Raw genomic sequence first — 15,928 nt, 5'->3', positions numbered from 1 at the left:
TGGTATCGAAACAACTAATTTTTATGATTCCATGTTCAAGAGTTTTTTTTTAAGTACTTCTTGGCTACTTTCACTGCTCCATTCGCTTGAAGTTTATACGAAGAAGATCTGTAATGCTCGATCCTGTATTCTGCTAATAAATCTGTTGTTTCACTCATGAACTACACCCTATTATCTGTCACAATAGGATATGGGATTCCATATCTGTATATCAGATTCCTTTCTATAAATCTAGTCATTTGTCTTGTCCCCACAGTAGTAAATAACTCAACTTCAATCCATTTAAAGGAATAATTGATCACCATTACAATGTATCTGTGACCATTCAAAGGAATGTTGATTCCCCAAGCTACAAAAGGCCATAGGAATGTCAAGTTATGTAACTCAGTCGGAGGTGCATGACTTAAATCGCTATAAAGCTGGCACTCACGACATTTTCTTACAATTATTTTCCATTATTTAGTAATGATCTTGACTCATAATCTATCTGGTTATCACTATGCCATTCATATGAGGCCACACTCTCCTTTGTGCATCTCGTCTATCACTAGTTGCGCTTCTTACTTAGTAACACATTGGAGTTGGACGCCTGAAGTCATTCTTCTATACAACACTGCTTCACGGCTGAGGTAATTTATGGCATGTACCTGCATTATATACCTTTCCTTTGTAGTTGCTTCCTTAGGTTATACCTTGTCTTCTACAAACCTTTTTAAATCGTAAAACTAAGGCTTTTCTTCTAGTCTCATATGAACTTGTATTATTCGGTCTCCCTAATAACAAGGTGCTCCTGCCTTCACCATCACCGACTGCTTATTGGAAGTTCTGAGGATTATCCCACATCGACGACAAGGTAGCTAGAGCATCCACCATCTAATTCTCATCTCAAGGCAAGTGTATGGAAAAATACTTAGAAAAACTAAAAACCAAAGTCTTGAGGTAATTGACATATGGCTTCAATCTTTCTTATTTCACATCCCACTCCTCGATGGCTTATTGAATCACTAGTATAGAATCACTATAGACCATTAACTGCTTCGCTCCTGCTATCACAGCCGCTCTTAATCCAAATAAACAGGCTTCATACTCTGCCATATTATTGGTCACCTTAAAATCCAATCTTTTAGCCATTGGTAGCATTTTTCCTTCTAGCATAATCAGAACTATCCTAATCTTGCATCTCTTGCATTTACAGCTCTATCGAAGTACATCTTCCACTCTTGAATTTTGATTACCTCTAGATTCTCATTGGGGAACTCTAGATTCCAAGGATCATCTCATTCAATCGCATTCTAAGCTAAAAACTCTGCTACAGCCTTAAACTACCTTCTTAGTGACGTACTCAATGTTGAATTCCTTTAGGAGCACTAACCATCTAGCTAGTTTCCTTGTGAGAGACAGAGCTTCGAATAGGTACTTCAGCAGGTTTATTTTCAAAATTGCTTACACCTGTAAGATTGGAAATAGTAACTTCCTCGTAGCTCATATCATGGCTAAACACATCTTCTCTACAAGATTATACTTCGACTTATAAGGCAGCAACTTCTTATTGAAATAATAGACCGCATGCTCTACGTCATTTGGCCCATATTGCGGTACCATTGCCTCTATGACGTCCTCTTCTAAGGCTAAGTGTAGAATCAACAGTTTTCATTCTTCGATGGCTTTAACACTGGCAGCTTCATTAGATACTCTTTAATCCTGTCAAAAGCTTTCTGACAGTGTTCATTCCATACAATAGGTTGGTGTTTCCTTAAGAGTCTGAATATAGGATCACAAACCATTGTGATCTTGGAAATGAACCTGCTAATGTATTATAGGCGTCTTAAGAAATCTCTGACTGCTTTCTTTATATTTGGTGTTGGGATCTCTTAAATAGCCTTAACCTTGTCTGAATCAATCTTTATTCCCCATTAACTCACTATATGCCCCAACAGTTTTCTTGATGTTACTCCGAATACACTCTTCTTCAGATTGAGCCTCAAGTTATACCTTTCCACCCATCTTAGGAACTTATCAAGAGCTTGGAAATGTCCTTCTCTTATCTTAGACTTTACCATCATATCATCTACATATATCTCTACCTCCTTATGCATTATGTCGTGAAACAAGGTAGTGGCTACTCTCTAATAAGTTGCCCCCACATTATTTAGTCCAAAAGGTATAACCTTATAGCAGTATGTCTCTTATTCGGTGATGAATGACGTCTTCAACTCTTCTACTACTGCCATTATGAGCAGCTGAATTTTTCGTGGGTTTCCATTACTGGTGTAGTCTGCTCTTCGTACTAGGCCCATTTTGAAGTGAGCCATTCAGTCGAGGGCCCTAAAGGATTATGAAATGGTCGTAAGACCATTTTGAGAAGGAGTCGCCACCCAATGAGATCAGACAGTTCGGAAGTGAGGATGACGACTTTGTACCCCTTACAGAAAGCTTAAGTTTCTCCCTCCCTAAAATCAGAGATTCTAGGTTTTGAAAGATAAGTACGAATAGGGAAGGTTCTTTGAAAGCACCCCTATTCGCCTAAGCGGTGAAGCCTAGTCTCCACTAGAGTAGATGAGCCTTTATCGATCCTAATAAAATTATCTTAGCCTAGGTTTACCCTATATTCATTTTATTCATCAACCTCTTTTATCTTTCTTAGAATGTGAGATGAGCAACCAAGAATCCAGCCTAAAGCGGGATACTTTGGTACCTCAACTAGTCCTAGATGGGAGGCATAATGGTGCCTTTACTAATCCTAGTCGGGAGGCAATTTGGTAGGTTAGGTTTTATCTTGGCATGCCATGGTGTCCATATTATTTGCAATTTTTATTATCCTAATCTAGGTGACAGATTCATGTTAGCTTTAGCGTTTGAAGTGAAAGCATGAGAGACGTGGGGGGCTTACTTTGATAAGCTTCCATTTTATTATCTTTTCATGTGGGATGGTCACATCATTTATTACGTCCAATTTTATCTTTTATTTACAATGTGAGGTGATCCTAAGCATAAAATTAAACATAGAAAGGGATTAGAGAGATCAGAGTGCTTTGGAAAAATTATTATAAACTACGGCCTTTAGGGCCTCAAAATAGTTGAATAAAGAGCTACAAATTATAAATAAAGTATGAATTATAAAATAGAGACAAGGCTATTAAGGTCGAACCCGCGCAAGCATAGGCTAAGCCCCCACTGGTTGAAGCTTCTAGAAGCCTAAGAGTGCCAAAAAACAATTGCGTTTTATAATAATTAGTTATATTCGAAGGGTATGGGTTGAACCAACGCGAGTATAAGGTTGAGCCCGCGCGTGTTCAATTCACAAAAAGGAGAGAAAATAGGTCTTGCACCCCTAAAAATAAAAGTGGAGAGCAAAATTTAAAAAAACTAAATATATACTGAATATCAAATAAGATTTAATTTGACCCTCAAGTGACGGATTTGAATGTAAAATCAAAATGATTTTCTTTTAAATAAAAAATGAGTGTAAAACTGATGTGCGTAAAATACGCACATCTAAATGGGATTTTTAAGATTGATTTTATGGACATTTGGATGTGAATTGGTCCCAACACTCACCCTATGAGTCTGTTTGTGTGCATTAGGTCCAAAAGAAGTCAAAGGATGATAAAGGGAAGAATTTGAGCATAATTGGACGCTGAAGCTGCCGAAATAAGCTAAGTACGAGCATGAGGAAGCTGAACATGGCTGTGTTGGTTTCAACACTGGCCGTGTCACCAACACGAGCACCAATATGGCCGTGTTGGGTGCATCAAACATCAAAGAAAAATAAGTTCTTAGGGAACACGGCCATAGAGAGTAACACAGCCAGTAACACCAAACCGTGTTCCCAACACGTCCAGGAACACGGCCGTATTGGCTGGCGACAGGGGGAATTAATTAAAAGAAAGAAGAGAGGAAAAGAAAAAAGAGAGCGAGGGAGAACGTCTCAAACCCTAATATTTCTCTCTCTAAGGGTTTTCTGAGCTGGAACCACTGGAAAAGGAGACTTGGATCAAGGTTTCAATCAGATTCCCTTCAAAGATTGAAGATTGGGCGAGGTTCGTTGATTGGTTTTCAAATCGAGCAAGAGGAACAAGAATCAGATTCCTTATTTTACTTTTGATTGCTTGAGGACAAGCAATGAGCTAAGTGTGGGGTTATTTGATGTGCGTAAAATACACACATCTAAATGGAGTTTTTAAGATTGATTTTATGGACATTTGGATGTGAATTGGTCCCAACACTTACCCTATGCGTCTGTTTGTGTGCATTAGGTTCAAAAGAAGTCAAAGAATGATAAAGGGAAGAATTGGAGCATAATTGGACGTCAAAGCTGCTGAAATAAGCTAAGTATGCGCATGAGGAAGCTGAACATGGTCGTGTTGATTTCAAAACTGGTCGTGTTCCCAACACGGGCATAAACACGGCCGTGTTGGGTGCATCAAACATCAAAGAAAAAAAATAAGATTTTAGGGAGCACGGCCATAGAGAGTAACACGGGCATAAACACCAGCCCATGTTAGGAACATGAGAATGGAGATGGCTGTGTTGGAGGCGACAGGGGGAATTAATTAAAAGAAAAAAGAGAGGAAAGAAAGAAAGGAAGCGCGGGGGAGAACGTCCCAAACCCTAATATTTCTCACTCTAAGGGTTTTCTGAGCTGGAACCAAGAAAAAAGGAGACTTGGATCAAGGTTTCAATCGGATTCCCTTCAAAGATTGAAGATTGGGCGAGGTTCGTTGATTGGTTTTCAAATCGAGTAAGAGGAACAAGAATCGATTTAATTCGAGCAAGAGGAATTGGGGCTGTTTACTCTCATCCAAGGGTTTAATCGGGTTTCTCTACCTTTACTCATTGTTATAATTGAATTCTTGTGAATTTTGATAATGAACATGATTAGCTAGATTGATTAAATCCATTGGAATTTCTTTACTATGTTGGCTTAGTATTATATTGTTAGATTGTTTGGGTTAGTTTTGTATTCTTCTTGCTTTTAGTATTAATAAGATAATGCATTGTTCATGAGACGTTGTGAATTGTGGTGTTTACATTGCTTTGTGTGATTGAGAAGTCCATTTGGCAATTGAAATTTTGAATAGCAAGAACTGGTTAATAATCGCTTAGAGATAAGGATAATTAACTAGCCGGATTAAGAATTAACAAAGCTTAATAGAGGCAGATTAAAGCTTAATGCTAATTTAAGAATCAATCGTTAGGAAGAGATTCCAACTTTAGGTTATTAGGTTTAGGAATTCGGTTAAGAATTCGTCCACGGGTAGCATAATTAGACTCACCAATCCTTTATCTTTTGTTTGATTGCCAACTAGTTTAGGTTTGCTTTCCTATCTTGGTTACTTTATTTATCATTTACTCCTGCATCTCCCTTAGAACTTAGCTTGTAGCTATTAGTTAGTTTAGAAATTATTCATCACTCATTTTAGGTTAATATAACAAAGAACAAAGAAGTAACTCTGGGCTTTCACTTTCCCGAGGAATACGACCTTGATACTCACCTGTTTGTGAGTGAATAGAGTTGGGTTGACTTTTTGCATTTGGAGGAGTATATAGAGAGAAAGGTTTTGATATGTAGAGTGTATGGAGAGAGAGGTTAGAGAGAGGTGAGGGGATTAGAGAGAGTGTGTGGGTTTTGGATATGTGGAATGTGTGTTTTATTGAAAGTGAAGGTGGAGGGAATTTATATATGTTTGGCTTGAGCTCGCGCTAGCTTAACCTGGCAGCTTTGCAAAAGTGTGGTTTTTTGGGTCTTAGGGCTTTAGGGGCGATCCTCGAGGTGGTTTCCACAGGTTTGACAGGCGTTATTCATTCAAGAGCATTCCACCAACTAAAATGTCTCATCATCGGGCTTATAAAAAATGAAAAATTTGGTGATAACAGTTTGTCCCCCTGCTTTGGAGGAAGAATGCTTAAAAAAATGACTTTTGTGTTGAAAAGCATTTATGGAAAGCATGAATTAAAACAAAGCAAGAATTTAGGGGTAGGGTTGGCTAAGTGCGTATCTTTATTATTATGACGTGTCGATGCAGTACCGTTGTTTTGGTTGTGCATTAGTGCAATACTGTCATCTTCTTGAGGGTGACTGGGGCACGATGCCAAGGTCTTTGGTTGAAGGTGACACGGGCATGATGCCAAGGTCTTTTTGAGGGTGCCCTTGGCGCAATACTGAGATTTTTTTGAAGGTGCCCCAGACGCAATGCCGAGGTCTTTTTTAGGGTTCCCTGGGCACAATACTGAGGTATTGGAAAGATGCCTAGGGCTCGATGCCCAGGTCTTTATGAGGGTGCCTCGAGCTCGATGTCGTGGTCCTTTGAGGGTGCCTCAAGCACGACGCTGAGGTCTTTTGAGGGTGCCACGAGTGTGATGCTGTAGTCTTTTGAGGGTGCTTGGGGCGCGATGCCGTGGTCTTTTGAGGATGCCTAAAGTGCGATGCCTAGGTCTTTTGAGGGTGCCTCGAGCAAGGTGTTGAGGTCTTTTGAGGGTGTCACGGGCATGATGTCATAATCTTTTATTGAAGATGCCACAAGCGCGATGACGTGGTCTTTTAAGGGTGCTTGGGGCGCAATGCCCATGTCTTTTGAGGGTGCGTCAGGCGCGATGTCCAGGTCTTTTATTGAAGGTGATTAGTGTCTGGGAGGCCGACAAGTTGTGTGTTATACCTGAAAAGGATAATAGCTTGTGGTTAGTATTCTATATTGAATGGCAGGGTGAAAGAATCATACATGGGATGCTTATTTAGGCCGTATTTTTACTTGTATGGGTCGAAGCCTGTATGCAAGCCACAAGGATCGTTTGAGCATTCCAGCTTGATATCCTGTATCGACAAGCTTATTCATGTATGCATGGGTTTATTCTAATTTATGGATGATATGCTTGCGTTATGGTAGGAGGGAGGATGCCATCACGTCAAGGCTGTGAGGATTTCTAGGAATGTGCATGATCTGGTGCTATTGGGTGCTTGATGCAGACTTGATGTTACACAGTTTTTCCTCGTTGCGACTTCCAAATACTTTGGTCGGATTCTCACTACTTTTGGTGTTTTGGCACTAGTACTCTAGCGGTAAATGTTATGAATTTGTTGATGTATGTAGATGAGATGTAGTTGAATCCTGCTTCTTATATTGGCTTTCGATTTGATGAGTCTAGAGACAATGCTCTTGCTTTGCAAGTTTTATCTTTTGAGTCCACCCAAGGAAAAGATGGGGAGATGCCTTTTGTAGAGCCTTCTTCCGAGCCATGCTCTCGTTCTTCCTTTCTTTATCTTTTTCTTTTGCTTGCTCTAATTTTTTCCTAGACTGCCCTTTTTAGATTTTCAATTTGGTGAGCCATTTTGCCTTAATTGTTGCTTAGGCCGCCCTTTTTGGGTTTTCAACCTAGCAGGTTAGCCTTAACTTTTGCCTAAGCTGCACTTAGGGGTTTTCAACTTAGCACGCATCTTTTTTGTGATTTTCTGTTTTTATTTTTATTTTTCATTTTTTGAGAATATGGCTGCATAAGAAGCGGGAGTTACTTGCCCCCCCACTACTTCTAACGATGATGACTTGTTGACTATTGATGTGCGTTGTTGCTTCCAGTCCTGCCTACTTCTGAGACATTTTACACTTTTATTAATTGAGCATTCTGAAGATTATCTTGTAAGCATATTGCCATTCAATATGATGTCATCATATCATTTGATGCAAGCATAATTATTGCTGAGTTCATGTGCCTAGCCGAAATCCTGTTGTCAGCCAGCCTTTTTCAGATTTTCTATCTGACTATTTTCTTTAGGATGCCCTAACTTTTGCTTAAGTCTCTTTTGTTGGATTTTTGAGCCTAGCAGGCTTTTCTTTTTATTCTATTTTTTTTATTAATCTTTAGATTGGTGTTATCTTGTCTGACTTGGTGGATTTTAATGGACTTGTACCCTTGTATAACCTATTGGCCTTGTTATGAGCCAGGGAAAGGTTTTGAGTTGGTGAGCGGAGTGTCATGTTTGCATTGGGTATTCTATCTTATTTTCTTCTTTTTTTCTTTCTTTTCTTTTCTTAAGGTTCAGAGCCATATTGGTTGGCCTAGTCATTTGTCCTATTTTGCTTTTGGGTTTAGCCTATTTTCGAGCTTGACTGGCTTGGTGTAGGGCACAGGTTGAGGTTTTAGGCTAGGTATGTTTTTTGAGGATTCAGGTAGGACAACTTTCTCTCTTAATCCCATATTTTTCTTTTCTTTTCTTTTCTCTTTTTTTTTTTCTTTTTTCTTCTTCTCTTTTCTTTGTCTTTTCTCACCCTTCCCTCGGGAGTTAAGCTAGGTTATGAATGCAATCTTAGTTATGCTGAATCAAATGAATGTTGGGGCATAGAAAAGTAATGTGCAAATAGAATCATCATAAAAATGCTTGATTAACAATATGCAAAATGCTTGTACAAATAAACAAGACTGCTTGTATTGTTCAGTCCGTAGATCCTCTTATTGAGATCAGCCTTTTCAATATTTGTAGCACAATACTCAAATCCTCAAAATTCTTGATAAGATAGGGAGCCAGCTTATCATAGAGGTGAGGCAATGAACCCTTTATGGCAAAGCACAATTAATCCATTTTTGTTGGCCGAGTGGTCATCTTTGCCACTTTAGTGCGGAATCGCAAGATGTAGTCCGGTGCAATTTCATCGAAAAGCTATTAGGTAGCTTCCAAGTCCTGGGTGCTTATTTTGACCTCATTATTGTACTCATATTGGCCCACATATCTCTCGGCCATATCTTTCCAGTCCTGCTTGACTTTCTCGTCCAATTGCCAGTACCATTAGGCTACGGCTCTAGTTAAATAGAGACCAAAGTACTGAACGATTTGTCCCTCGTTATGTTGGAACAAGTAGACATGTCAACTCTGTATGTATTCAAGAAGGCTTGAGGATAACTAGACCCATCAAATTTCGGCAGGTCAGGGAGATTCATCTTTCTTTTGGAGGTGTTCAGCACGGGATCATTGATGTCTTTAATGGCTTCCCATCCTTTTAGCTTGAGCAATCATTCTATCCAGCCACCTTCTCATCTCCTCCAACTCGGGGTTTTCAGGAGGAATACTAATGAGCCTTGGTGAGGATGCTAGAAGGATTTGCACCTCATCATCACCGTCCACACGTTCATCAAAATTATTGCCATTTCCTCTATCCTTTTCCATGATAGGAGTAGTAAAGTCCAAAGTAATGGGCGATTGTTCATCGTTGTTGGCATTATTAATGTTGACCATAACAACACTATTGATGGTTGCATTTTTTGCTGATCATGACCAGTTTTAAGAGATTTAACTGTTGTTTGATCATTTCCATTAGGTTCTTCATTTGATCCTTAACTGCAGCCATCTCGTCTCGTAGTGTTCGCACATTAGTAGAGCTACTTCCTGCAATTTCTATTTGTTTACGTATTGGTCACCCTTCCCTTCTAATCCAAGCGATGATGATGTAACTACAACCACAAGGGATTAAAAAGGTGTGCATGGAGTGTAAATGCAAATGCATGTATAATGGTTTGCAAAGGAGAGGAAACATTAAATTAAGAGAGGGGGTTAGTCAGGATATACAAAAATTTAAAGCATTAGATAGGATTTTACAAGAGAATAAAAATTTTATTAAGTATTTACATACAAAACTCCCTCACTTTGATATTCACGTCGAGGTGTCATTCTTTCCTATGATTTTTAGTTTTGGCATAATTATCAACTAGGGATAGCAATACCCACTCTTTTCTCGCCGTTGCACGACAACTTTCTTCAAAAATAAATGATCTGATTCCTTGACATCCGACGAGGAGTTAATAAAGCCCCATGTTGATTACTTGGAAGAGGATCAATTATTTCGAAATAATTGAATGATCGAGCATCGAAAAAAACCTAGAACCTTGAGAGAAAATCAGAGGATTAGCCGCATACTCACCTACTTTATGATAAGTCTCCTCAGGTTTCCCCATAGAAGATGTCGATTTAGGGTCATACAAAAACCAGAGATTCTCAATTTAAGCGGGTGGGTATTATGGCTAATCTTAACGTCTTCTATCAATATTTTGACCATCATACAAGCATATAATATGGTAAATCCTAGAGGAAAGAACTAGATCTTACTATATGAGCTTTGGCATAGGTGATAAGGTTGAGTTTCCCTTGGTAAGGAGTACCTTTTTTATACATTAGAGAAACTTATCCCTTTTGCAGTTAGCAAGGAATTGTGTTGGTGCTACTCAACAGAACAAATTTGTACCTCCTTAGTACGGGCCAAGGGTGGCGATCATCATTAATGCAAGTCACCTAATGTTCTAGTAGAACATGGATATCCCTTACACTGAAGCCACTAAGAATATAGGGCCTTCCTTAATTCTAATGCAAATGCAATGCAAGGCTAAGTTAATAATGTTAGAAAAGGAAAAAGCTTATCCACTCCTTGGAGTCAAGTTCTCGAGTCCCCAATGGAGTCGCCACTATGAGCAATTGACCTTTTTGTGGGTTTTCACTGCTGCTCTGAGGTCCGCTCTTTGTACAAGGCCTATTTCAAAGTGAGCCATTCGGTTGAGGGCCCTAAAGGATTATGAAATGGCCTTAAGACCATTCAAACAAGGAGTCGCCACCCGATGAGATTGGGATAGTTTAGGAGCAAGGATGATGGCTTCGTACCCCTCATAGAGAGCCTAAGTTTCCCCCTCCCTAAAATCATAGGTTCTAGGTTTAGAAAGTTAGGTACGAATAGGGAAGGTTCTTTGAAAGCACCCTTATCCGACTAGGCGGTGAAGCCTAGCCTCCAATAGAGTAGAGGAGCCTTTATCGATCCTAATAAATTATCTTAGCCTAGATTTACCATATATTCATTTTATTCATCAAGCTTTTTTATCTTTCTTAGCATATAAGATGAGGAACCAAGAATTTAGCCTAAGGCAGAGGTGCTTTGGTACCTCAACTAGTCCTAGATGAGAGACACTTTGGGTGCCTTAGGTTTTTTCTTGGCATGTCATAGTGTCCACATTATTTGCAATTTTTATTGTCCTAAACTAAGTGACAAGTTCATTTTAGCCTTAGCATTTGAGGTGAAAGCATGTGAGACGTGGGGGCTTACTATGGCAAGCTTCCATTTTATTATCTTTGTAAGTGGGGTGATCACATCATTTACTAAGACCAATTTTATTCTTTATTTACATGTAAGGTGATGTGTGCTATTTGTGTTAGCTACAATCTAAGGCAGTGTACCTATCGATGCAGTCTAGCACTAATAGCGAGTATCAAGGTCGTATTCCTCGGGAAAGTGAAAGCCCAGAGCAGCCACTCCTCCACCACAGACCAGCCAGCGCCCTGATATACTTGCTGATGCACCTCTTTTCACTCTGGAGCTATAGTCAAGGAAGTATTAGTTTCTTTTTCCTTTTTCATTTCTTATATTTTGTACACTGAGGACAGTGTGTCCTTCAAGTGTGGGGTGGTGATATTTATATACACTTGTTTTCGTGTTTTTATTGTTTTGTATGAAATTCAGATCCTTTTCTAGTGTATATATCGCATTTCATTTATCCCATCTCAGTTATTTGTTTATTCTTTATGCAATTTTTTGTAAAATTTTGAAATTTTTTCACTTTGTTTCGATACTTTTACTGTTGACTTGCTTTTGGAAATCCTGTTTTATGTCCATGTGATCGGGTAAAACCGATAGTGTTGAGTCTTGCGGAAGAATGTAAGATAATTAGTTTGAGTTTTGTACTAAGTTGCTTTGGTTTATCTAATTCTGTTTTGATGATTTTTGTTTGGAACCTACTTAAAAGCACACTTGTGAGAAATTGAGCCTAAATTGTAAGCATACACTTTATATGGTTGTATTTATTTCTTGTTGAGAGTGCCAATTACTGTCTTTACTTTTAGAACTTGCTCGGTAATGCTTATGAGGGCCACAAGGAGAGTTTAACACTTTGGTATGATAGAGGCACTTAGGTTTTTCATTCTAGCCAAATAGCCTTCATTCGTTTATTGATTCTGTAGATAACCCCCTCTTTCACCATTTTTTATCATATTTCATTGCCACTTAGTTTTATTCTGCTTTGGGTTATGATTCTGCACATGAGTTGTTTTTATTAGGAATATTTATCTTGGGAATAGCGTTGGAATCTTGTAGTAGCTTATTTCAATCCAAAAGAACATGTTCTTCCCTTATGAAAAAAAAAGAAGAAAAAAATATAATAAGAAGAATAAGAGGGAAGGGTGATGAAAAGAAAGAAAGTAAGTAAGCTAATTGTTTAATTGCTTTTCGGAGTTTACATTTTGACTTGATTCCTATTTCCCACCTTGGACTACTGTCCATTGTTTACCCCTTATGATCATTATGGCTTGTGTGCAGGTCATGTATTTCATTGCAGAACACCATAGGTTCAACTCTGACCAAATTAACCTACCCCTACCTAATCCCTATTACAACCCTAATAAAGACCTCTTGACATGGTTGTTGACTCTCCATAAGTGGTAGGAGTAGGATAAAGAGCAAGCATATAGTAAGTAAGGCAGTAGTTGATGCATTGAGCGATCAAACACTACCCTTTAAACACTTTGAGTGATTTAGAATGAATCTGGTGAGGAGTTGGTTCTGAATAATTTTGTTGAGACAGTATTTTGTGAATTATTGGCATCTTGGTTGTGATACTTGAATTGATTGCTTCGTTTCTTTTTGTTTGACTTACACTTGTTAAGGATATGTGCAGGAGCTCTCTCGCTTGTCCGTCAATTTAAGTGTCGTTCCTTAGTGGTTTATTTTCCTTATTTTACTTTTGATTGCTTGAGGACAAGCAATGAGCTAAGTGTGGGGTTATTTGATGTGCGTAAAATACACACATCTAAATGGGGTTTTTAAGATTGATTTTATGGACATTGGGATATGAATTGGTCCCAACACTTACCCTATGCGTCTGTTTGTGTGCATTAGGTTCAAAAGAAGTCAAAGAATGATAAAGGGAAGAATTGAAGCATAATTGGACGTCAAAGCTGCTGAAACAAGCTAAGTATGCGCATGAGGAAGCTGAACATGGCCGTGTTGATTTCAAAACTGGTCGTGTTCCCAACACGGGCACAAACACGGCCGTGTTGGGTGCATCAAACATCAAAGAAAAAAAGAAGATTTTAGGGAGCACGGCCATAGAGAGTAACACGGGCATAAACACCAGCTCGTGTTAGGAACATGAGAATGAAGACGGCTGTGTTGGAGGCGACATGGGGAATTAAATAAAAGAAAAAAGAGAGGAAAGAAAGAAAGGAAGCGCGGGGGAGAACGTCCCAAACCCTAATATTTCTCACTCTAAGGGTTTTCTGAGCTGGAACCAAGAAAAAAGGAGACTTGGATCAAGGTTTTAATCGGATTCCCTTCAAAGATTGAAGATTGGGCGAGGTTTGTTGATTGGTTTTCAAATCGAGCAAGAGGAACAAGAATCGATTTAATTCGAGCAAGAGGAATTGGGGCTGTTTACTCTCATCCAAGGGTTTAATCGGGTTTCTCTACCTTTACTCATTGTTATAATTTGATACAAACTCGAACCGGATACGTTCAAACACCAAGATAAGTAATGGTGAGAAAATCAAACTGATAAACGCTCTCCCTATTTAAGAGGAAGCACCCTTACCAATAAGTTCGAATTTGTCGCCCCAAGATCTAACTTGAAAGTTTGCAATTGATTATGGAACTAACAAACTTAGCAATAGAACTACTAAGCCCTTTAGTTATAAATAGATGAAGAATGTTCAAACAACTCAAGAAACTAATAAAAAGTTAATTGATTGATCAAACATGTAGATGTGAAACTAAATCAAACAAGTTAATTTAATCTCAAGAAATTCAATAAGGAACACCTTAAGGAATAAGAGTTAACAACTCAAATTAAACTTCATTCAGAAATGTATATTGATCTTATGTCCTTTAGCCGAAATACATAGCTCTATTTATAGAGTTTTGAAATGATTCTAACCCTAAAAAGGACTAAGAGATAAGCAATAAAGAATCAAACCCTAAAAGACTTCTAATGTCGGCGCCTCCTTCTCTAAGCATAAGTGGTGGCTGCCCTAGGGTTAGGTGAGACCTCCAATGCTTCTAGAAACCCTAATGTGCGGCCCAATGCTTCTAGAAACCCTAATGTGCGGCCCAATGCTTCTAGAAACCCTAGGAAAGCCTTTGTTGACTTTGATCCCCGATCTTTGACCTTGACCTTGTTCCATGACCCGGAAGTTTAAGCTTCATTAATAGCAATTAATGTCACTATCTTCAAGGCGTTGTTATCTTCATTAAAAGCACCATCATTAGCCATCTTCAAAACATGCTCCAAGTAAGAATTTAAGGCTTGCTTGAACCTTTTACTCCTTGCTCGTGTCATCGGTCCTCCATAGGCTAGTGGATCCATGCTAGTTGACTTAGATGCATCTTTGGTTGCATCATTCCCCACCTCGAATCAACGCCTTCATTAAAATCAAAAGGAGACAAATCAGCAACATTAAAAGTAGCACTAACATTATACTCACCAGGTAAGTCAACTTTATATGCATTATCGTTGATGCGCTCTATTACTTCAAATGGACCATCACCACGTGGCATCAACTTTGATTTTCTTTGATTGGGAAACCTTTCCTTCCTGAAGTGCACCCAAACCCAATCACCAACTTCAAATACCATCCTTTTGCGGCCCTTATTACGTTGTTTGGTGATTTGTTCATTGCGTCTTTCCAAATTTGCACGCACTTGCTCATGCAACTTCAACACAAATTCAGCCTTCTTTGCACCATCTAAATTCACTTGTTCACTCAAAGGTAAAGCAATCAAATCTAAAGGACTCAAAGGAATAAAGCCATAAACAATCTCAAATGGGCAAAATTGAGTAGAAGAATGCATACTACGATTATATGCAAATTCAACATGCGGCAAACAATTTTCCCATGTTCTCAAGTTCGTTTAACCATGGTCCTAAGTAATTGTGACAAAGTTCTATTTACTACCTCAGTTTGACCATCGGTTTGGGGATGACATGTAGTAGAAAAAAGTAATTTAGTTCCCAGTTTACCCCATAAGGTCTTCCAAAATAGCTCAAAACTTGGTGTCCCTATCAACGACAATAGTTCTAGGCATACCATGTAAACGTACAATTTCTCTAAAGAACAATTCAGCAACATGTTGTGCATCATCGGTTTTCCTACATGCAATAAAGTGTGACATCTTTGAAAACCTATCCACCACAACAAAAATACTATCATGCCCATGTTTAGACCTAGGTAATCCAAGCACAAAATCCATAGATATGTCAATCCAAGGAGAATTAGGTATGGGCAAAGGCATGTATAACCCATTAGGTTGTGATTTAGACTTAGCTTGCTTGCATACAATCTGATTAGCACATAATCTATTCACATCGGATTTCATTTTAGGCCAATAGAAATGATCATGCAAAACATCTAAAGTCTTTTGAACACCAAAGTGTCCCATCAAACCACCTTCATGTGATTCTCTCACAAGCAATTCACGCATAGAACACATAGGAATGCATAGACGTTTTTCTTTGAACAAAAATCCATCATGTCCGTAAAATTTATCAATAGCACCATGTTCACAAGCATGAAAAATAGAACCAAAATCGTGGTCATCAACATACAAGTCTTTGATATACTCAAAACCAAGCAATTTTGTTTCTAGAGAAGCAAGTAAAGCATACCTTCTAGATAGTGCATCGGCTACTACATTTTCTTTACCTTGCTTGTACTTAATGACATAGGAAATGCTTCAATGAATTCACTCCATTTAGCATGGCGCTTATTCAACTTGTTCTGTCCCTTCAAGTGCTTTAATGCTTCATGATCCGTGTGAATCACAAACTCCTTAGGTAGCAAATAATGCTGCCAAACATTGAGTGCACGCATGCAAGAGCATACAATTTCTTGTCATAAGTTGGATATTTCAAGCTA

The sequence above is a fragment of the Ricinus communis genome, chromosome 7 (genome assembly GCF_019578655.1).
Source record: "Ricinus communis isolate WT05 ecotype wild-type chromosome 7, ASM1957865v1, whole genome shotgun sequence".
NCBI classification, from domain to species: domain Eukaryota; kingdom Viridiplantae; phylum Streptophyta; class Magnoliopsida; order Malpighiales; family Euphorbiaceae; genus Ricinus; species Ricinus communis.
The sequence above is the reverse complement of the archived record's forward strand: the minus strand, read 5'-3'. Positions refer to the sequence as shown.